General features: G+C 48.0%; 1 protein-coding gene across 3 annotated transcripts in view; it reads left to right on the forward strand.

Moving 5' to 3' along the window:
* LOC144823461 (receptor-interacting serine/threonine-protein kinase 3-like) overlaps nt 1-22,000 on the forward strand; it is a 1,695,550-nt gene that overhangs the window by 1,388,659 nt on the left and 284,891 nt on the right. The window lies entirely within an intron of this gene.

Here is a 22,000-nt window from a genome sequence, read left to right on the forward strand (position 1 = left end):
CAAATTTTGTAGGCCTTTAGGGGTCTGTGAGATTAAAATCGTGTCGTCCGCAAATAATAGTGCCGGAGCGGCTTGACCACACAACTTGGGAGAGTCATGCTCGCAGCCCAAGAGGGTGTCTGGGATGTCAATTACATATAGAGAGAAGAGGGTTGGCGCCATAACGCAACCTTGCCTAACACCTCTCTTTATATCTATTCTCTCTGTTAACTCTCCATTGGGTCCCCACCTCACTCTTGCATAGTTTCCCTCGTGCAGCTTGATCAGTTGGTAAAGGATGTCACCGGGGACACACATGTCCCTTAGTTATTTCCATAATTTCCCCCTCGGGACCAGATCAAAGGTCGCCCTGAGATCCACAAAAGCGACATATAAATGGGAATTCCTTATATTAATATATTTCCAGATTAAGCATAAGAATCTAAAGACCTGGTCCACCGTACTAATTCTAACTCTAAAACCTGCCTGGTATTTTGTAAAAATAGAATTTTCCTCGATCCACATGTTCAACTTACTTAACAGTTGTTGGGTGAAAGATTTTTGGAGCATATCTATCAGACTAATAGGTCTGTAGTGCAATGGATTGAGTCTGTCTCCCTTCTTAAAAATAGTAACAATTTCTGCGCCCCGCCAGGTCTCGGGAATTGGAACTCCTCTTAGGATCTCGTTACTGAGCAAATTAATGTAAGGAGCCCACAAAAGATTCTCATGTTTCCAGAGATCACCAGGCATTCTATCTGGGCCCGGGGCTTTGCCCTGTTTGACTGCATTGATAGCAAGTATAGTGTCTGCCAAACTAATTTCTAAGAATGAGTCACAAGTATCTAATACTGTACTCTCGTATGTCCACTCTTTGTCACCCCCACCACACGAATACAATGTTGAAAAGTGATTTACCCAGACACTTTCCTCAAGAAACCTATCCCTCGATCGGGTTCCATTTTTAGTACCCCCGGCGATAAGTTTCCAAAATGAAGATTGGTCTTTCAGTTTACATGCTAAAAGCAAGTCCGACCAAACTTTTTCGTCCCATCCTGTTTTTGCTAGTAGAAGGGTTTTTTGTAGTGCTTCCTTTTGTCCCTGGTAATATTTATTTGGTTAACTTTTACAGCTTATTAACTCTGATTTGGCCTGGCGACAGGCTCTATTGTACCAGAGTCCTTGCTTCGGACAATTATTTCGGCCAGGTTGAGCTCTTTTAATCCCTTCTGAGAGGATCACACTAAGCTGCAGCATCAGGTTCCCATGCACTTCTAATAGAGGGGAACCCTCAGTGTTGATGTCAACTAACGGTGACATTAGTGTTACATAAAGATCATAGATTTTCTTGATCGTGCCCGCATCGCCCATAACGGCAGGCCATTTTAAGGACCTGCGGGTATTGGACTCTAGGGGATCATCAGATAGATTGTAATGGCAAGAAGTCAACTCCATGGGGAGCACAAGTAATGAGCTGTGAGTAGTCAAAATAAGGGGGGAATGGTCACTTTCAGTACGATTATCCACCTTTAGGTCCAGAAGCATTGGCCATAGACACATAGAGACCAATATATAATCTAAGTGGCTTGCATAGGAACCTCTCTTAAAGGTGGGTTTACTTGGGCAGTCTGTTGGTAAGCGCCCATTACAGGCACGTAGCCCATATTCCATTGTCATTTTTAGCAGTTGAAGGGCACCTTTTGTGCAAGCTATAGTGTGGCTTGCATCAGCGCCCATTACAGGCAAGTAGCCCATATTCCATTGTCATTTTTAGCAGTTGAAGGGCACCTTTTGTGCAAGCTATAGTGTGCCTTGCATCAAGACAGGGAATGTTATTAGCATTGTCTTCTTCCCCATAAATGGCTTCTTAGCCCATAACTGGTTCAAACTTCCTATTGCAGTCTCTTCCTATAATCAACACGCTTTTGCGATCTAGGCTAGAGATGATGCTATTTAATTGGGCTACCGTCTCTGATTCTTTGTTTGACGACTGTGGTCTGTTATAGATGTTAATAATACAGACTACCCGTCCTTTAATATCTTGGGATTTTATAACCAAGATATCAGGGCTATTTAAAAACAGTGCCCAGGGGCGTGGCTTGAGCGGCGATGTGCTCTTGTGGAGCTCCCGCCGCTGCTGGCCTATTCATACGCTATTTTTGCGGTTCCTGGGGTGCCTGACCTCTCCCCTCCGTGCCCCTGAGAGGTGAACAGCTGAGGTCATATGTCCGCAGGCTGTGCTGGAGCAGTGGTGCCCTGAGAGATAGGCGGATGACTCGGCGCGGACAGAGCCTGCCATTCCGCCATTTTGGTGCCCTGCAGCGGCGGCTCGCTCACTGCTGGGAGAGAGGTGCGGTGGATGCTGACGGACATCTACCCGCTCCCCTGACACCCGCAAAAGTGGTAGCCGTACCTCGATTGTGTGCCCGCGGGTCAGCCTGAGGCAGAGGAGTCCTGGCCGCGCTTTCCTGACCAGACGGGTACCCAGCGGGACCGGAGCCCGCCAAATTGCAGCCCTGAAGCGGAGGTTCGCCGATTGCCGACCGAGCGGTGGGCCGAACGCCGGGTGATCCCACCCCCGCTCCGCTATGCACTGGTGAGAGGGGGACACGCCGTGGCTGGGTGTCCGACGGCGACATACTGTGTGCGGTGCCCTGGGGGCACTGGTGTGAGCGGACGGCGCCCACCATCTTGGCATCCTGGAGAGAGCTGGGTGTGCAGTGACACGGCGGCGGAGTGACTGCCTGCGGATCGTCCAGACTGCGACCTGGTGCTGTTCCCCCTTTGTGGCCCTCTGTTGCACTGACGGTGGGTGACTGCCTGCATCGGCGCTGCCCTGGCCTTAGCGGGAGTCTCCCGACGGCGAACACGGCGAGAGTAAGGCGGCGGAGTGCTGAGACCCGGCGGTGTGAGGCGTCCACTGCTCTGCTGATGAGCTGAAGCTGCGGTACGTGGTGATAGTGAGGAGGTGGCCCTCGAGGTGAGCGCTGTCCGCGAGAATGGTGAGGAGGGGGCGCCCTGTAACTGGACAGACCGTCTCCGGGTGCCCTTGCTCAGTGGGTCCAGACTGCATACCTAAGGTGATCTACCCGGACTGCTTTGGAGGGGGTGTGGGGGCCCACTGTTGTCCTGCTGCTGCGGGAGCCGGGTGACCTGAACTCTGGGCCCTCAGGTGGCCGGGGTGTAGGCCTGCTCCCTATACTCCTAGCTAGTGCGCTATCCCAGTGGGCCTGCCCCCCCTGTTATTGCTATTGCTTGCCGTCTGGTGCTGTGTGAACACAGAGGAGCGGCGGACATTGGCCTGCAGGTGGTCCCTCCGGTCGCAAGAGACAATGACGCGCACTAATAAAGGCGCCAGGGCCGACCCGTCGGGGGCCCCTAAAGACAACACTGTAGTAGCCATGTGGGGCAAGACGGGGGCACCGGCGGCCGGGGAGGGACCATCACGGGTGGCTGCAGACTCCCTGCCGGTTACCCAGGCGGTTATGGCCGCCTTTATGACTGACCTTAAGGCAGAGATAGGATCCCTGAGATCTGAAGTGCACTCCTGCGTCACTGAGCTCAAGAAGGAGGTTACGGAGTTGGGGGACCGAGTTGATGGCCTAGAGAGAACCATGGACAAACGCACGGAAGACCAGGAACATCTGTGGCAGCGCCTGCTAGCCCTTGAGGAACAGAACATTGAGCTCCAGATCAAGCAGGAAGATTTGCAGAACAGAGGTCGGCGCAACAACCTCCGTATCCGTGGCGTGCCGCTCGGAGAAGAGGGGAAGGACGTGATGGATTACGTGGCGCAGCACCTTCATGAGGTCCGAGGAGATGAGGACATGTCGCCCCCCACTCTTGATCGGGCGCATCGCGTGGCGGCCCCTGCGGGGAGGTCGGGCCTTCTACCGGACATCCTTATTTAGGGTGCACTTTTTTGTGGAGAAAGAGGAGATTTGGAAATGTGCGCGAGACAAGCCTGACCTCCAATACAAGGGCCACAAAATTCAAATTTTCCAGGATTTGGCGCCTAATACGTTGAAGCGCAGACGCGCATTCCGCCCGGTGACGGAAAAGCTGCGGAGCATGGACATTCCCTACCAGTGGGGTCACCCCTTCGCGCTCATTTTCCAGTGGGAGGGTAAACGCAGAGCTTTGAGATCCTACAATGAGGCGGCGCGGCTTCTCCGCATTTCGACTTCTCCCCCGGAGAGCCCTTCCCGACCTTCTTCCTGTAAGAGGACGCCGACTGGACCTGACTGGACCACGGTACCGAGACGACGGCTCACTCCTCCTGCTGCGGAGCCCATTCACAGTCAGGCTAAACAGGACGTTATTGCCCACATTCGAGCTCTTGAGGAGAACAAGACTGAATCCGGAGGGCATTCTCCCACGGCATGCCTTCATGCGCCCTGACGACGGATCTAATCATGCTGCATTCCTCCTGATGTACTATTCCCATGTCTCCTTTTACTGACCCGGGGTCGGGTGGCGGGGAGGGGGGTCTACCGTGCCCCTGGATCCTGCACAATGGGCCTGGGGCGGTGGGAGCTCCGTGCTTCCTGGTGCGTTCTGATACCCATGTCCCCCTTGAACTGCCCCCTGGGGAGTGACATCCCGAAGAGTGTTCGAACCTGCGGGTGTAGGATGCTCTATCCTGGGGACAGAGAACTCTGGCCCTGTTGGCCGTGTTTATTTGGTTCATACATCCAGCCTGTCCGGCTGCCTGGTTTTTGTTTTCTGTTCTTCGCTATTCCTCTCTTCCTTTCTCTCTTCCTTCTTGTTTCAATTTTTTCTTCTATGTGGGACCTGGGAGGGAGCGGAGGGTGGCGGGTAGGAGAGGTGGAGGTTGGATTTTTATCTGGAGCGTGTGGATGGTGTGTAGATTAGTGAGGATGGTTCCGTTAGCGACTTCTGATGGTCCCTGCCATGGCTAGTAGTATGAATGGCCCCCTAAAGATTCTGTCCCTTAATGTTAAGGGCCTTAACTCGCCCAATAAGCGCAGGCAGAACTGGCTCTACCTTCTGCGACACAACCCAGACATTGTTTTCATGCAGGAAACCCACCTTCTACAGGCTGACACCGGGCGCATGGCTCACCCTAGGTACCCTCTCCAGTACTGGGCGGCGGCAGATACGAAAACTGCAGGGGTGGCGATTATGTGCAAGGCTGGCATCAGGCGGGGGGAAGGTAGGCCCTTCCAAAGTGGCGATGGCCGCTTTCTCAGGGTGTCTGTTGAGGTGGGACGGCGCCGTCTAACATTGTGTAATGTGTATGCCCCCAATCAGTCGCAGGATCGCTTCCTCTGTGACCTCTTGCGGGATCAGATACCTCAGGGTAGCCCCTCGCTAATTCTTGGGGGTGATTTGAATATGGTATGGTGTCCAAAGATAGACCGGAGCGAGGGCTCCTTTAATGGGGCTGGGGCTGGGGCAATGTCCCTGGCGCTTCGCAAACAGATCGGCGATGCGTGGCGGTATTTTTCCCCGGACAAACGGGAGTACTCCTTTTATTCGAGCGCTCACCGCTCTTATTCTCGCATCGATTGTATGTTCGTGTCTCATGACCTTCTCCGGGATGTAGTGGAAGTGGAGATGTCCGACATATCAATCTCGGACCATGCTCATGTGGAACTGCTCATTCGGGACCCGCGGGACTGCCCCCCCCGGGAGCGGAAATGGTATCTACTGCCACACATCCTTCGGGATGCAGCGAATGTTGAGGACATTCGTGAAGCCATTACCTCCTACTTTGAGAACAGCGACTTGCCCGAGACGCCTTTTCCGGTGGTCTGGGATGCCTTTAAGGCCACAATATGGGGTCATATTACGTCTCTTGTGATCGCGAGGGCACGAGAAGGGAGGGCAGTGGAGGACGGCCTGGTGAGGGACCTGAAGATAGCGGAGGCACAGGATCGGGACGGCTCTACCTTAAAGACGAGACGCCACCTGGCGAATCTTCGGGGCCAGTTACGGCTACTGCGTACGAATAGGGCTGAGGGCTCCCTTTTGGCTTTGAAACAGTTACATTTTGATGGAGGGGATAAGGTTGGGAAGCTCTTAGCAAGGAGACTGAGGGTCAAAGCAGCCAAGTCCCATATAGCGAATGTGGTGCTCCCTAATGGGTCTATGGCGGCGGAGGCTAAGGATAAACTACAGGCGTTCCGGGATTACTATGCTTCGCTCTACACTGCGGAGCCGCCGACTCCTGCCTTGGTAGAGGAAGTCCTAGAGCAGTACAGTGGGACGGCGCTGAGTGAGCTCAGTCTGGGGAAGACGCCGGGTCCCGACGGACTGCCGCTCTCCTTCTATCGCCTGTTTCAAACTCAGCTGGGACCTTACCTTCTTCGGCTCTTTAATTCTTTCACTGATGAACAAGGCCCCTCTCCGGATATGCGAATGGCGGAAATAGCCTTAATTCCAAAGCCTGGGAAAGACCCCACACTTTGCTTGTCGTACCGCTCGATAGCGCTACTGAATACCGATTTTAAAATGTACACCAAGGTGTTGGCGAAGCGGCTGGACCCCCATATGCCTGACCTGGTCGACCCGGACCAGGTGGGCTTTATCAGCGGCCGCCAAGGGGCTGATAACGTGCGACCGATTGCACACCTGGTGGGGAAGGTGCATCACTGGCAGATCCCGGCCTGCCTCCTATCGTTAGACGCTCAAAAAGCGTTTGACCGGGTTGACTGGTCATTTCTCCGGGCGGTCCTTTGCAAGATGGGGCTTGGTCCGAAGATGATCACCAGAATCATCGCGCCTTACGCTACACCAAGGGCCAGGGTCCGCGTGAATGGACAGTTAACGGACCCGATCAGCATAGGGAGAGGGACTAGGCAGGGCTGCCCTCTCTCGCCCTTACTGTTTGCTCTAGCGATAGAGCCTCTGGCGGATATGATTCGTCGTGATCCGGCCATTCACGGCATCCCAATGGGTGGGCAGGACCATAAAGTGGCGCTCTATGCAGACGATCTCATCCTCGCCCTCAGTGAGCCTCGACAGTCTTTGCCAGCGCTCCACACCGCGCTCTGCACCTTTGAAAGCGCCTCGGGTCTGAAAATTAACCACAGTAAGTCCTGGGTACTCAACCTTAGCGTCCCTCCACCTGATGTTCCCCCACTGGAACAGTTATGTCCATACCAGTGGACTGATCGCCACATTCGATACATTGGCCTACACCTGACCCCCTCGCTAGATGGCTGGTCATCACTTAATTGGAAAGATTGTCGCAGATCGGTCCTTGACGATCTGCGGCAATGGAAGTCACTTATTCCTTCCTGGCTGGGAAGACTCAACGCAGTAAAAATGTCTATCCTGCCCAAACTCCTTTACCTGTTTCAGTGTCTTCCTACTCCTATCCCCTTACAAAATATTCGAGCCTTGCAGAAGGACTGCACCAACTTCATCTGGGGGGGAAAGAGGCCCCGCTTCACCCAGGCACTCCTTATGGCTCCGAGAGATCGTGGAGGACTAGCGTGTCCTAATTTGGTGAACTATTATTGGGCTGCTCATCTGCGATTCGTGGTTGAGTGGGGCACCAGAGAGAGTGAAAAGGGATAGCTACACATGGACAGAGCTGTAACTGGTCACACCGTCTGGGACCTGGCGTGGAATCATAAAGCAGGGCGGTCCCCGAGCGCCTATCTGGCGGTGCCCACAAAGACAGTATTGGAAATATGGGACAGGATAGCAGTACGTAGAGGTCTCTTGACTTTTCCCTCCCCGCACACCCCTATTGAGGGTAATCCATGGTTTCCGCCGGCTTATCGTACTAGAGCCTTTCGCAGATGGCCTCAGGGTGACTGCAGAGTCCTTACGGATCTCTTCGATGGGGGCACCCTTAAATCTTTTGCCCACTGTAGAGAGGAATTTTGGCTTCCGCCTGAGGCTGAGCTGCAATATCTCCAGCTGCACCACTGGGTCTTGACGGACGCAATATACCCTGGGGCTACCCGCGACTTTACCCCGTTCGAGCGCCTGGCCCGTTCTTGTGCCGTCACGAAGGGCTTGATCTCCAAGATATATCAGATACTGCAACACCCTCAGGTGCCACCTTTGCAGACATATCAGAAACGGTGGCATGCGATGTTGGGGGCCGATATCACACCGACGCAGTGGCTTCGTTTGTGGAGAGATATCCCTAAAGTGTATCGCAGTATATCACAACAAGAAAATGCGTATAAAGTGATGACTCAGTGGTATTACACGCCTCAACGCTTACATAAAATGTTTCCAACCTCCTCTCCCGATTGCTGGAGGTGCCAAGATGCGCCCGGGGATTTCCTACACATTTGGTGGACCTACCCTCGATCACGGTCTTCTGGAAGGAGGTCCTGAGCCACATAAGAGGAGTCCTGGGGTTTCCTTTGCCTGATGCCGCTAGTACATTGCTGCTGGGAATCAAACCTGCAAATCTGCTAGCTCTGACCCGAAGTGATTGGACTATATCGTTACAAATGCTGGGCGCTGCCAGACATCTTATAGCCCTGTATTGGAAGAAGACGGAGGCGCCCCCTATTGCTGCATGGTTTGGGAGACTCTGGCTTGTCATCACTATGGAGTTGCTCTCCGCGAGACTGCAGTCTCGCAATACACGCTTTAAAGAGGTGTGGCAGCCCCTGGTGACTTATCTGTGCAAAACCGAACATGCGAGAAACATGCCCCCTAGACTGAGGGCACTGCGTTTAGTAGATGATGCCGTGCTCCCCTTTACTCCACGCAGGCTCATAGTGTGATAGCTCTAGAGCCCACATTGTGACCAGTGGCGGTTACCCCTGCTGTTGCTACTCTCTGGGTCCTTCCTTTCCCCCTTTCCCGATTCTTTCTTCTTTGACTCTTTCTCTACACTTTCCTTCCGCTATCCTTGTTGTTCTGATGCCTCTCTCTAGGCTCCTGGTTGTAAGTTGGACCGCTATGGTCCGGTAGTTTTCTTGGTTCTAGCCCATGGTTTACGCCTGGCCCCAAGGGCTCGGCTCCATTGGCGGTGACTATTAGACATGGTGGAAAGCTATCTCTACTCTCTGACGCGGCCGGCCCTATTGGGTTGTAGGCGGAACGCTGTGTATAAGATTGATGAGAACACAGACCATGTAAGCGCAGTATGTTATTGCATTTCATCTGACGCGGCCGGCCCCTTGGGGGTTGTAGGCTTATCGCTGTGTACATGTCACTTTTTTTATGCGTATTCCCTCCTGGGGGGTGAAATAAAAACAGACTTTGAATATAAAAACAGTGCCCAGTGTAATTTTTACCCAAATTATCAAACCACCAAATGGTCTGCCTTTATATATGTTTAAGGCCAGTATGTGAAATGACCTATATCCTACTTTAAAGTAATTATCTACTCCCCATGTTTCCTGGAATAGAATTAGGTCCCCCGTGTTAATATAATCATGCCATACTGGGTCAGACATATTTTTCCTTATTCCAGCAATATTCCAGGAAAATATCTTAGCTTCAACAATGTCCTTGCCATACAATTGTTTATGATCCATATTTATATCCCCTTCGGTTAGCGATATTAGCGGATTGGAGTTACCCAGCCTGTCCATCGAAGCCGAGTGGCAACCCTGATTGGTTACATCCCTTGTGTTACACCTAGCCTCATTCCCCTGGATAAGGTTAACTGTTGTGACTCTTATTTCCCTTTCATTAGTTGTTCCCAGTCAGTCAACCTCTTCTAGCCCATATAATTCTGTGAAGCGATTTTTTGTAACTACCGGAGGATAGACGTTAAAACCTCCCAACAACTCTTCATGAGCCATAGTATGCTCGTGTCCAAAAGGGGGAACAACCATTACAACGCGGGTTTTACCACGCGTTGCTTTTACATCGCATGCATTACAACGCATGCGATGTTACAACGCGTGGTAAAACCACGCATACCATTACATCGCATGTGCTTTTACAACGCATGCAATGTAATGTGTAATGGCGGCGGCATGGGCGGCTATCCACGTCGTTGTGAGGAAACTTAGGCTGTTTCCTCACAACGATGTGAAGCAAGCAGGAAGGAGGAAGCAGGATCCGACGGCTACGCTGGAGAGGAGAGAGGTAAGGGGGTTTGTGCATGTGGTGCGGGTTACTTTCGTAGGGTTTAGGGTAGTTTAAATGTAGTGTTTGTTTTTAAACGTTTTAGTGTGTGTTGTGGTGTTTTCGTGTTTGTTTAGTGTAGTGTATTAGGAAGGGTAGTGTAATGTTTATGTAGTGTAGTGATTTAGGTTTTAGGGTAGTGTAGTGTTGTAGTGTTTGTTTATTGTAGTGTATTAGGGTAGTATAGGGGTGGGAGTAGTGTGGGTAGCGTAGTAGTGTTTTAGGGTTTAGGGTAGTGTAGGGGTGGGAGTAGTGTGGGTAGCATACTAATGTTTTAGGGTTTAGGGTAGTGCAGGGGTGGGAGTAGTGAGGGTAGTGTAGTAGTGTGGTAGTGTTTTTGGGTTGGGGTTGTGTAGGGGTGGGAGTAGTGTGGGTAGCGTAGTAGTGTTTTAGGGTAGTGTAGGGGTGGGAGTAGTGTGGGTAGCATAGTAGTGTTTTAAGGTTTAGGGTAGTGTAGGGGTGGGAGTAATGTGGGTAGTGTAGTAGTGTGGTAGTGTTTTGGGGTTGGGGTAGAGTAGGGGTGGGAGTAGTGTGGGTAGCGTAGTAGTGTTTAAGGGTTTGGGGTAGTGTAGGGGTGGGAGTAGTGTGGGTAGCATAGTAATGTTTTAGGGTTTAGGGTAGTGTAGGGGTGGGAGTAGTGTGGGTAGTGTAGTAGTGTGGTAGTGTTTTTGGGTTGGGGTAGTGTGGGGGTGGGAGTGGTGTGGGTAGCGTAGTAATGTTTTAGGGTTTAGGGTAGTGTATGGGTGGGAGTAGTGTGGGTAGTGTAGTAGTGTGGTAGTGTTTTTGGGTTGGGGTAGTGTAGGGGTGGGAGTGGTATGGGTAGCGTAGTAGTGTTTTAGGGTTTAGGGTAGTGTATGGGTGGGAGTAGTGTGGGTAGCTTAGTAGTGTTGTAGGGGTTAGGGTAGTGTAGGGGTGGGAGTAGTGTGGGTAGTGTAGTAGTGTTTTAGGGTTTAGGGTAGTGTAGGGGTGGGAGTAGTGTGGGTAGCGTAGTAGTGTTTTAGGGTTTAGGGTAGTGTAGGGGTGGGAGTAGTGTGGGTAGTGTGGTAGTATTTTTGGGTTGGGGTAGTGTAGAGGTGGGAGCAGTGTGGGTAGCGTAGTAGTGTTTTAGGTTTAGGGTAGTGTAGGGGTGGGAGTAGTGTGGGTAGTGTAGTAGTGTGGTAGTGCTTTTGGGTTAGGGGTAGTGTAGGGGTGGGAGTAGTGTGTTGTGTAGGTGTAGGGGTAGGGTTGTCACTTACCTTGCATACTTTTACCACGAGTATAGCTTTACCACGCATGCCTTTGCGTTGTAATGGCATGCGTGGTAAAGGCATACTCGTGGTAAAAGTATGCGATGTAATGGAATGCGATGTCATTGACATTGCGTAGTAATACCCGCGTTGTAATGGCATGCGTGGTATTAGTATGCGATGTAATGACATACATCCGTCCAAAAGATCGCATAGGATTCGAACTATAAAAGTAGGTGAGGTTTTTTATTTGAATAGGGCCCCTATACATGAAACGGTATTCGTTACAGATTAATCTCACCACATTGGTATCCCTAAAATTAATAATGATTGTGTCACCCTGTATATCTTTTGGTATGCTTCCTATCCAGTTAACCCTTCTTGCAAATAGTACTTCTCCATTGAGGTGTCTGGGAATCGGCCTGTTGTTATTCAACCAGAATATCACCTTCTTTTTTAGCTTTTGGTAAGATTCTGGTTTCCCACTCTTTAATTCTGGGACGCCAGTAAGCACAATTACATAAGGCAATGATTCTGGTGGTAAATCAACCATGACCAATGGAGCTATCCGATTACTGTCATGATTATTTTTCAGTTTTTGCATACCTTCTAAACAAGCAACCTTCTCCAATGCGGTTTTGCCTGTGTTGGTTACTGGACATTGTACAGTCTTGCCAGGGACTTTTTTAGTGTGTTTGTTATTAATGGGATCCTTTTGAATTCCTACCTCTGTGGGTTGCTTAGTAACTACACCAGCTGTGGTCCCTGTAATAGTTACAGGATCCTTGGGAGGGAGGACCATGTTTACTATTCTCCCTCTATCTTCAAGTTTTATCAATTTTTTTAAGGAGGTAAAATTGTCTAGGGTTAGCTGTTCAAATCTCTCTAACTTATCATTTACCAATGTTATCCTTTCGAGGACAGGGAGGATCAGAGATTTTACAATGTGCTCTATTTGTGCCACTGACCCTCCAACATCCTCTATAGGGACAGATGGGAAAGATCCTTCACGGTTACCCCTTATAGTTGGGGTTAGACCCCCTTGAACACCCTCAGACCCTGCCACACCTCTACCTATAAGTAACCCTGATTCGGAATTTGCAGAATCCACCATTTTTAATGCTCTTGGTTTCCGCCCTTTCTGTGCGGTTTCTGTCTTTTTCCTTTTTATAGTGCCTCCTATATTTGAGGATATCTGTTAACCATTTTTAGGGAAGGAGCCTCATCGCTTACAGATGTTTCCTGACCTAATATTAGATCAGTGTTGCTTAGATGGCTAACTTCCTCATTAGTGATCCTACTAGGTAGCCTGACTGGTACATTTGGGGGATTATCCTGCATTAAAGGCCCCAAAGAGGAGTTAACTGATGAAAGGGAAGATTCCACAGTTAGACCTTCAGGCTGCAAAGTCGGGGTTTGTGAGAGCCTGCTAGCAATAGAAAACGATACAGGAGGTAAATCTTGTGGCGGAAAAATAGGGTAATTGCTCTCCACCCTTGGTAAATCTACATAAGAGTCCAGTAGTATGGAATCAGTAGAGTTTGTCTGTAATACAGTGATGTTATTATGTACTTGGGGCAGACACATATTTGGGGGGAGCGAAAGGCGTCTCTCAGTGCTTTCAATCGCAGTTACAACTACCCCAATAGTTTTCTATAGCATTCGGTCTATAGCAGTCAGACTTGGTAATGGAGTAGTGGTGCACTTTTTCTGTCTGGTACTGGATCGTGTGGCTACAGGGGTGTTTTTACCCATTATTCAGGTAAGCGATAATCCAAGAGTAAAATATACCTTTAGTCCGCAATAATATCCAGATGGATCAGTTCAGGAAAACCAAGGGGGGTGAACCAGCCCAGCCTGGCCAGCCCCGGACGGCCACAGTTGGCCCGCCCTTTGCCCGGGCTTCGCCCGGCCCCGCCCGTCCCGCGGCGCGTAGGGAGTGTCTGTCTTTTGTGCGCCTCCGGGTGCTTAGGTGGGCGTGTGCGGGTGGTACAATCCCGCTATGCCTTGTGGGAGGTGTAGTCCCCCCGCTCTGCAGCCGCAGATGTTCCAATGAGCGGCGGCGGGGGGACTAGAAGATGGGAATTGAGACTCTCCCTGCGCTAAACCAGCGCCAATCCAAGCACAGCCCAGCAAATCGGCAGAGTTCTTTTGGGCAGTACCTTTATCTCCTGCGGCGTCTCCCGCGTGACCAGGCAGCAAAATACATTTTTGGGGGCAGCGTCTCCCGCTCCTCTGTGAGAGTGTCGGTCTTTTGTGCACTTCCGGGCGCTTAGGTGGGCATGTGCGGGCTGTACAATCCCGCTATGCCTTGTGGGAGGTGTTGTCCCCCCGCTCTGCAGCCGCAGATGTTCCAATGAGTTCTTTTGGGCAGTACCTTAATCTCCTGCGACGTCTCCCGCGTGACCAGGCAGCAAAATAAACATTTTTTGGCAGCGTCTCCCGCTCCTCTGCGGGAGTGTCGGTCTTTTGTGTGCCTCTGGGCGCTTAGGTGGGCGTGTGCGGGCGGTACAATCCCGCTATGCCTTGTGGGAGGTGTAGTCCCCCCGCTCTGCAGCCGCAGATGTTCCAATGAGTGGCGGCGGGGGTGACTAGAAGATGGGAATTGAGACTCTCCCTGCGCTAAACCAGCGCCAATCCAAGCACTGCCCAGCAAATCGGCAGAGTTCTTTTGGGCAGTACCTTAATCTCCTGCGGTGTCTCCCGCGTGACCAGGCAGCAAAATAAACGTTTTTTGGCAGCGTCTCCCCGGGACCAATATATATGATAGCACCTCAGTAAAAACCATTGCATTCATTTGATAACTTTATTTTGGTCAAAGACCATAAAAGTGCACATAAAATACATACAAGCACAAGATATTAAAACAATAAATAATCATCAGATCGTTAAAAAAAGAATTAAACTATGAGTTATCAAGAACAGGAGAATAGAAAATATCATGTTTACTGCAATTAAGTTAAAAAGTTTGTCTTCTACGCCACATACTGAGTAAATAACGGGATACCGCAAACACAATAGGGGGGTGAGTATCATAGGTCAGGATCCAACAAGCCTGAGTGAAATGCTGAAGTTTGAGGTTCCTGCAAATTGGGATCAACCAACAATTTCTAATTGCTGAATAAGCAGTGCAAAAAAACAGTACATGTGCTACATTTTCATTTTTATAATCACATGCTGGACAAGCTTCATTATTAGACTTTAACCATTTACATGTAAATGACCTAATAGGTAAAGTGCCATGCCTTAACTGGAGATACAACTTTCTAGAAAACGGATTTAAATTCCATTTTAACAAGGAGGAACTTTGTTATTAGCCTGCCCATGATTGCAGAGCTCTGGTGTTTTAAAAAGTTCTGCCTACGTATCTGAGTATGGAGTTCCCTTTTTGATATCCCAGGGCAATAAATCTCAGGGGTCTCCCAAAGTTCCGGGAGACCTATCCAGATACTAACAGCCCTAATGTGCTGCAGCCATGGGATCTTTTTGCATTTAAGGGAGGTCCAAACCTCAGATAATTCTGCTCTGTAGGCAGCCAGTTCAGGGACTGACCAGAACCTCTTCCAGTACATAATTGGTCTTGCACTTGTGATCTCCTCTATTGGCTCCATCCCAAGGTCTAATCTAAGAGGAACAATGGTGTGCTTAATGGTAATCCGACTAGATTCCCCATGAACCTTTGTTCCACCCTTATGAGGTTCAGAATCTGTTTGTGCCCCCAAAGTTCAGCACCATATATTGCCGCAGTTCTAGCCTGACGACAATATATTTCTAAAGCCGGAGACACCGGCTTAAAGACTGACCCCCTAAATACTTTACTAATACCCCCCGCTAACTGTGATAATTTGAGTGCCGACTTGGCAATCTGCGTGTTCCACTCAAAACTCTCTGTCAGGATAACACCCAGGTATGCAAAGGTCTTAAACCTCTCAAGGGGAATACCGTTTAAGACCGGATTTGGCCGTGTCCGCTTTGGGGGGTTGAAAATCATGAACTTCGTTTTTTCCAGGTTGATTTCCAATCCTCTCGTCGCGCAAAACGCTCCAAATCCGTCAAGCGTTCTTTGAATGCCCGATGATGTTTTAGACAACAGCAGAGTGTCGTCTGCAAACATCAGAGCGGGCACTTTCCCTGAGGCCAATTTTAGGGCATCGTTGTCCGCCACACCATTCAGGTGATCCCCAAGTCCATTAATGTAGAGACAGAATAGTGTGGGCGCCAGGACGCACCCTTGGCGCACTTGTTTCTGGACAGAAAATTGGTCCGTAAAATTGGTCCGTAAGTCTGTGCATAGTTGTTTGTGTGGAGCCTAGATAGAATGGCCAATAAATAGGGCGGGAGTCCCAGGTCTGCCAACACCTTCCGCAGTTTCTTGCGAGGGACTAAGTCAAATGCTGCCCGCAGGTCCACTAAGACAAGGTAGAGGCTGCCACCCTCCACACTTGCTGTTTTCCTGTACAGGACCTGCAAGCGAAATATTTGATCTAAGGTAGAGGTGCCAGACCTAAAGCCTGCCTGGAGTGTGGTTAGAATCCCGTTCTCATCTATCCACCCAACGATCCTATCAAGGACGATCCTCCCCATTAGCTTTTGTGATGTATCTATTAAGCTAATGGGTCTATAATTTGAAGGGGTAAGTGGACAGCCCTTTTTAAAAATTGGCACAATCTCGGCTCCCAACCAAGTTGGGGGCAAATCAGCTCCCCGCAGGATCTCATTAAATAAGACGACCAAATAAGATGCCCAAATTTTGGGTTGGGTACGAAACAAATCCCCAGGCAATTTTTCCAGACCTGGGGCCTTATTGGGGAGCAATTTTCCTATTGCTACCTCAACCTCTCTCAGTGTGATAATTTCAACCTGGGGGAGACAGGACTCTCTCCCATTGCAATTAATAGAAGGTTGTAAGACTTTAGTTACATTATAAATCATTCGTTGATGGTACCATACTCATTTTAGGAATTGTGGTGTGTTCTAAGGTGATTTTACCATGTGAAAAAGCCTTCTGCTGGGATATCATGAATCATGTTTGAGAGAAAACTATTTTCTCATGCTTTTCCCACATAGGTTTGGAAGGTGATCTATAGGCTAAACTGAGAGCATATTTTCTGTAAATCCACATTATCTTTCTCAGTCATGTGAGAATGAAGTCTGACATTCTCAGTAAAACATGTATATCCAACAAGGGCAGAGACTTTCAGTTGGTTCCTTTGTGTTTTACTGCAGCTTCCAGAGTGTTCTAAAGAACAACTAGAGCGCTACCAGTCCTATTTATGACAAATGTATGGCACACCTGAAGCCATCTTAATTGGAATAAAGTGATAACACTTAAAACATTTAATTTAAAAAGGAACAAAATGAGGGGGGTTCATTTTGCCATAGAAAGAATGATTAGTGCTGCAGAAAGAAAAATGAGGGCACATTTTGAGTGACTTCTCAAAACATCTGAATGCCTTCTTAATGGGATCAAAGTAAAAAACTGAAAGTATTTTCTACTGAGGAGACTGTAGTAAATGAGGAAATTAGGTAACTTCATAACAAATAAGTCTCCCAAGATGGCCACCAGAGACAAAAGAGTCCAAATGTAGCACAAATATCACCCAGATGTAGCTCGAGTATAGCCCAATGACAGAATGTCCCAGAGTGTTCTAAAGAACAACTAGAGCGCTAACAGTCTTCCTTAAGACAAAAGAATGGCACACCTGAAGCCATCTTGATTGGAATAAAGTGGTAAAACTTAACATTTCATTTGCAAAGGACCATAATGAGGGAGGTCATTTTGCCATAGAAATTATGATTAGTGCTGCAGAACGAACAATTAGGGCACATTTTGACTTCTCAAATCCTCTTCTATTTCATTAAAAAATTCTGACATGCAGACTGAAACATGCACTTTGAATACCAGCAGCAAACTTCCCTGGTAAGCAATAGCAGTAGTTACAGTGATCTAATGAGCAACTAGAGTGCTAGCATTAAGAATTGTTGGCAAATGTGTGACACATCTGAATGCCTTCTTGATGGAACCAATGTAAACAAGCATTGAAAATGCAATAGGTCTCGCCCTTGTTTAAGTTAAAGCAACTCTGTTTGTAATTAGGTGGCTTTTTAGCTTTGCTTTTATTCGTGTTTTTCAAACTTTCGTGTACATAACATTCATATGTATGCATATATGTATATGTATGCATGCATTTATATTTGTATTTACATATATATGCAGATTATATATATGTTAATATATGTATGTATATTACCTACTGGCGGTCGCCAGTAGGTATATATAGTTAGGATTTTTTCTCTATGGGATTTTTGAAAATTCTATGTCTAATAACTTTGGCGTTTGTGGACGGAATTGGCTGAAATTTTCAGGAAAATGGCACATTTTGTTTCTGAGCAGCCCTTGAAAATTCGGGGGGGGTTCGTCAAGGGGGGGCCGAGAAAAAAGGGGGGTCCCAAAACGTGTTTTTAACATTGAGTTTTCCATAGGGCGGTTGGCCTCACTTTTAGCCCGAACGGCTGAATGGATTTGCACGAAACTTGGCAAAATTGTAGGGACTGGTAGCCCGATGTGCCTTTTGTAGGTCTCAATATATGTGCTCCAGTGGATTTTGAGAAATTAACGTTTAAAAAAAGATATATATCTGTAACAGCGGACCTGGCAGCGTCCCAGGACGCGTACTTTTCGCGCAACGGAGCTTTGTGAAGCGAAGCTGATTGGTTCTCCGGCGTCTGTCAACATTCCAAAAAGTCCGTAGCGGCCGCCATCTTGTCTCTCGGTAGGATCGAGAGACAAGAGGAGGTCAAAACAAAGGGGGAAATAACTATAAGGGGGCATAGTAGATCCTCGGTGACCCCCTAGGTTTGATGTGGAGGTTTTAAAAGGGCCCCGCGGGGCAAAAAAAAATAATAATAATAATCGAACGGCTGAATGGATTTGCACGAAACTTGGCAAAATATTAGGGACTGGTAGCCCGATGTGCCTTTGCTAGGTCTCAATATATGTGCTCCAGTGGATTTTGAGAAATTAACGTTCAAAAAAAGATATATATCTGTAACAGCGCTCCGCTTCGCGTAACGGAGGTTTGCGAAGCTGATTGGTCATTCTGTCACTGGGCTATAGTTGGGCTACATCGGGCTGATATTTGGGCTACATTTGTTTTTTTGTGTGTCTGGCGGCCATCTTTGGGCTACATTGGGCTACATTGGGCTTCATTGGGCTACATTGGGCTACATTTGGGCTCCAACATATATATAGGCCAATGTAGCCCAATATATATTTTTCAAAGTTAATTTTCGTAAAAACCACTGGAGCATATATCTTGAGACATAGCAAAGGCACATCGGGCTACCAGTCCCTACAATTTTGCCAAGTTTCGTGGAAATCCATTCAGCCGTTCGAGCTAAAAGTGAGTCCAACCGCCCTATGGAAATGAAGGAAATGAATGGGTAATTTGTAATTAGCAAATAGCTAATCGCAAACTAGGAATGGTAAAGAATCGCTATTTATTCCTTAAAGTTCGCTATTTAGGAAATGCAAAAAACTTTGATGATACATATGGCGGTTCATCTCTAACAAGATAAGAAGCATAGGGATACATTTATGATGACTGGCGCATCACCAGGGATATGTTAGTCATTCTGTGCCGCTGTTCCGTCACCTATGGTGTGCTGCATTTACAATGCGGCGCATCATGGGGCAAAAACAGCACAGATGCGTGATGTATCTGTGCCGTAAAGGTGGCGCATTGCTGGAGTTGTATCGCAAGTGTGATGAAGCTCCAGCAAGGGTCGGGGGTGCCCCTGTCGCAGGGTTTCTGTTCTCACACAGAACTGTGGACAGAGGATTGGAACCTCGGCGAATTAGGGTGTCCCAAAACTCACGTTAGTAATCAAAAACTCCTTAGCAAGCTAGGTACAGTGTCACATTGGATATAACAAACTCTCAATGTTTAGACAATCCAGAATATGAACTTATAGTACCTCAGGATACGTGGAACTCATGAACAGTCGGTCGTTATATATTTCTTAGAAACCAGAACATGGAGTTAAGAAGAACACATGTGTATTTGAAATGTTTATTTACTAATGCCGTCTTCTCAGGCGTAGTATCTTAGATAATACAAGTACACATATTATCAGTAGCAAAATTACCAGCATAGTTACTAGTACATAAAAAGCGAATGGTGATAGTATGTTAACATGCTGTAAATGAATAAGAGTTAGCAACACTTATAAGCAGCCGCGGGCCGTGGAGGGAGTTACGGTGAGGCAGGGAGGCGGGGAGGGGGAGAAGCAGGGTGGAGAATACAAGTATACATATTATCAGTAGCAAAATTACCAGCATAGTTATGTTATGTTATGTTATGTTACGTCTATTTATTGTGCGCGCAGCGACTCCAGCCAAGGAGCGTCCCGGCGCAAAGTACTAGTAAAGTTACTAGTACATAAAAAGCGAATGGTGACAGTATGTTAACATGCTGTAAATGAATAAGAGTTAGCAACACTTATAAGCAGCCGCGGGCCGTGGAGGGAGTTACGGTGGGGCAGGGAGGCGGGGAGGGGGAGGGGCAAGGTAGAGAGGGCTCCACCCTGCTTCTCCCCCTCCCCGCCTCCCTGCCTCACCGTAACTCCCTCCACGGCCCGCGGCTGCTTATATCTCACCCTCCCTAATACACATATTATATTATTTGCTAAGAAGATCTCTTTGTGTTGGTTTAGGGCGTGCCCATACTTTAGTGTCTTAGATTTGAAGGAATCACATCAGCATACACCAGCTCTCTCTTCATGTGAACCGCATCAACTGTTGTGTATGTGTGTTCGGCAAAGCAATATAAAACCCGCCTCATGCCCAGAATTGGCAGAAGTTGCACTTATGTTATGAGTATGAAGTCGTGGAGATCAGACCTCATAACAATTCTGTATCGTGTTGTTCTTGAAACTTTAGCACTCGCTGTACAGATATAGTTTAACAAGCAAAGCAGATAGTAGAGCAATAACATATTATTCTCATGTAAACCACGATGAACTACTAGGTGGAAAGCTAAAGCAACAACTAAGTGTCGTGTGCAGAAGTTGCAAAAAAGGAAAAATGGCGTTTAAACCGGTAATGAGCCCATGCTAACTTAACACGGTGTAAAGATATCCAGGACCTAGATGACACCTCCCCATGATCCGGAAACGAACTGAATAAGATAATAGAAGTGCCATCTCATGAGAGCAGATTGCAAGTTTATATGTGGACGGTCCGCAAGGTAAAGCATTAAAAACTAGGAAAATTTAATGCTAAAGAAAAATAAAACAGCCAAGTACTTTATCGAGTCCTAAGCCAATAGGCAAGGTAAATAATAAAAACTTGACAAATAAGTCAATGAATTGTCAATGAAATGCTAGTACTCAGCATATCAAACATGAAAAAGGTCTATGACATAACTGTGTATGCAAAATAAGCTGCAACAGCCTCCAATAGGAAGTCACCGTCTTCATCCGAAAACAGTTCAGCCATCCAATTTAAAAGCGGAAAAGAACATACGTGCTCTCCCAGCACCGGATCCTCTATCACCATCAGAGGACAGCTCGGTGGGTTTTCAAGAAAGCTCTGTTCCAAGAAAGACTGTGCTGCCGCCAGTAAATTCCAGGGACCAAGTAGTCCATGCATCAATGCCACAGCCATAATCCTTTCGCCAGGACAAACCAACTCGTGAGTAATGATAGGAGTCATCAGCTGATTAAAGTCGACGTCAGGAGAAACCGGTCCGCAGAGACACAAATCAATGGCCCAATCGAAATCACAGGTCAGGCAGTGAAATACAGGCTGGACACAGGTGAAGTAGGAGAATCGAAAAGATAATCCATATGCCGTGCTTAATATCGCCAACGGCATTGTGCCATAATATTCTAGCATGCGATTGCGGAACAGTGTCAGCAGCTGCAGGGTGGGAGGTTGCATAGGAGGGACATCCATATTTAAAAATGTAAAAAAGCACAAGAGCGTCCGCTGGTAATGCAAGTAAAAATGCCAATCCACGAACCAGAGTGGAGAAAATAGAATGAAAGGAAGCAGGGATGACTCCAAAGATTTTCTCAAATGAAGTCACGAGACCACTGGTAACAACTTTAAAAAAGTGCGCCAGGGCCTTTGTGGAGGATGCGTTAAAGATAGTCGGAACCATCTTGCTGAAATTGAAAGGCAAATCTGAATTGAAAAGGGTCTGCACCTCTGTACGGGTGTTCGCTATGTGAAGCACGAAAGTTTCACGGGCCGAACTCAAGGCCACCTCTCTCTGAGACAAAAGAGCTCTTATTCTTGCCATGCCGTTGAAATCTGTCCCAAGGTTGGTATTTGTGGCCAGATTGAAAACTCCCTATGTTCATGTGTGGGAGGAAATAGAACATTTCTGCAGCAAATAACCCGTTCACTTACTGTTACGATAAAAGGAATACTTTTAATTAACTCAGAACAATCTTCATTATTGAGCATCAAATAACTACCATTTTCCAACAACTTGAACGTGGGGATGATAGCAGGAACTGGCGTGCCTTGCAACACGCAAGCCATATTTGGTCGGTGTTTGTTGCATGAACCGTGTAACTGTATGTGCCTACACATTAGTGAATGATCTGGCGTCTCAGTGCATTCCTCTCCATTTAGATAAACTTCTTGATCATCTTTGAAACATCTGTATGTGTATGGAAGCGACCAGACCTCATGAAGAAAAGCA

The sequence above is a fragment of the Lissotriton helveticus genome, chromosome 3_1 (genome assembly GCF_964261635.1).
Source record: "Lissotriton helveticus chromosome 3_1, aLisHel1.1, whole genome shotgun sequence".
Classification (NCBI taxonomy): domain Eukaryota; kingdom Metazoa; phylum Chordata; class Amphibia; order Caudata; family Salamandridae; genus Lissotriton; species Lissotriton helveticus.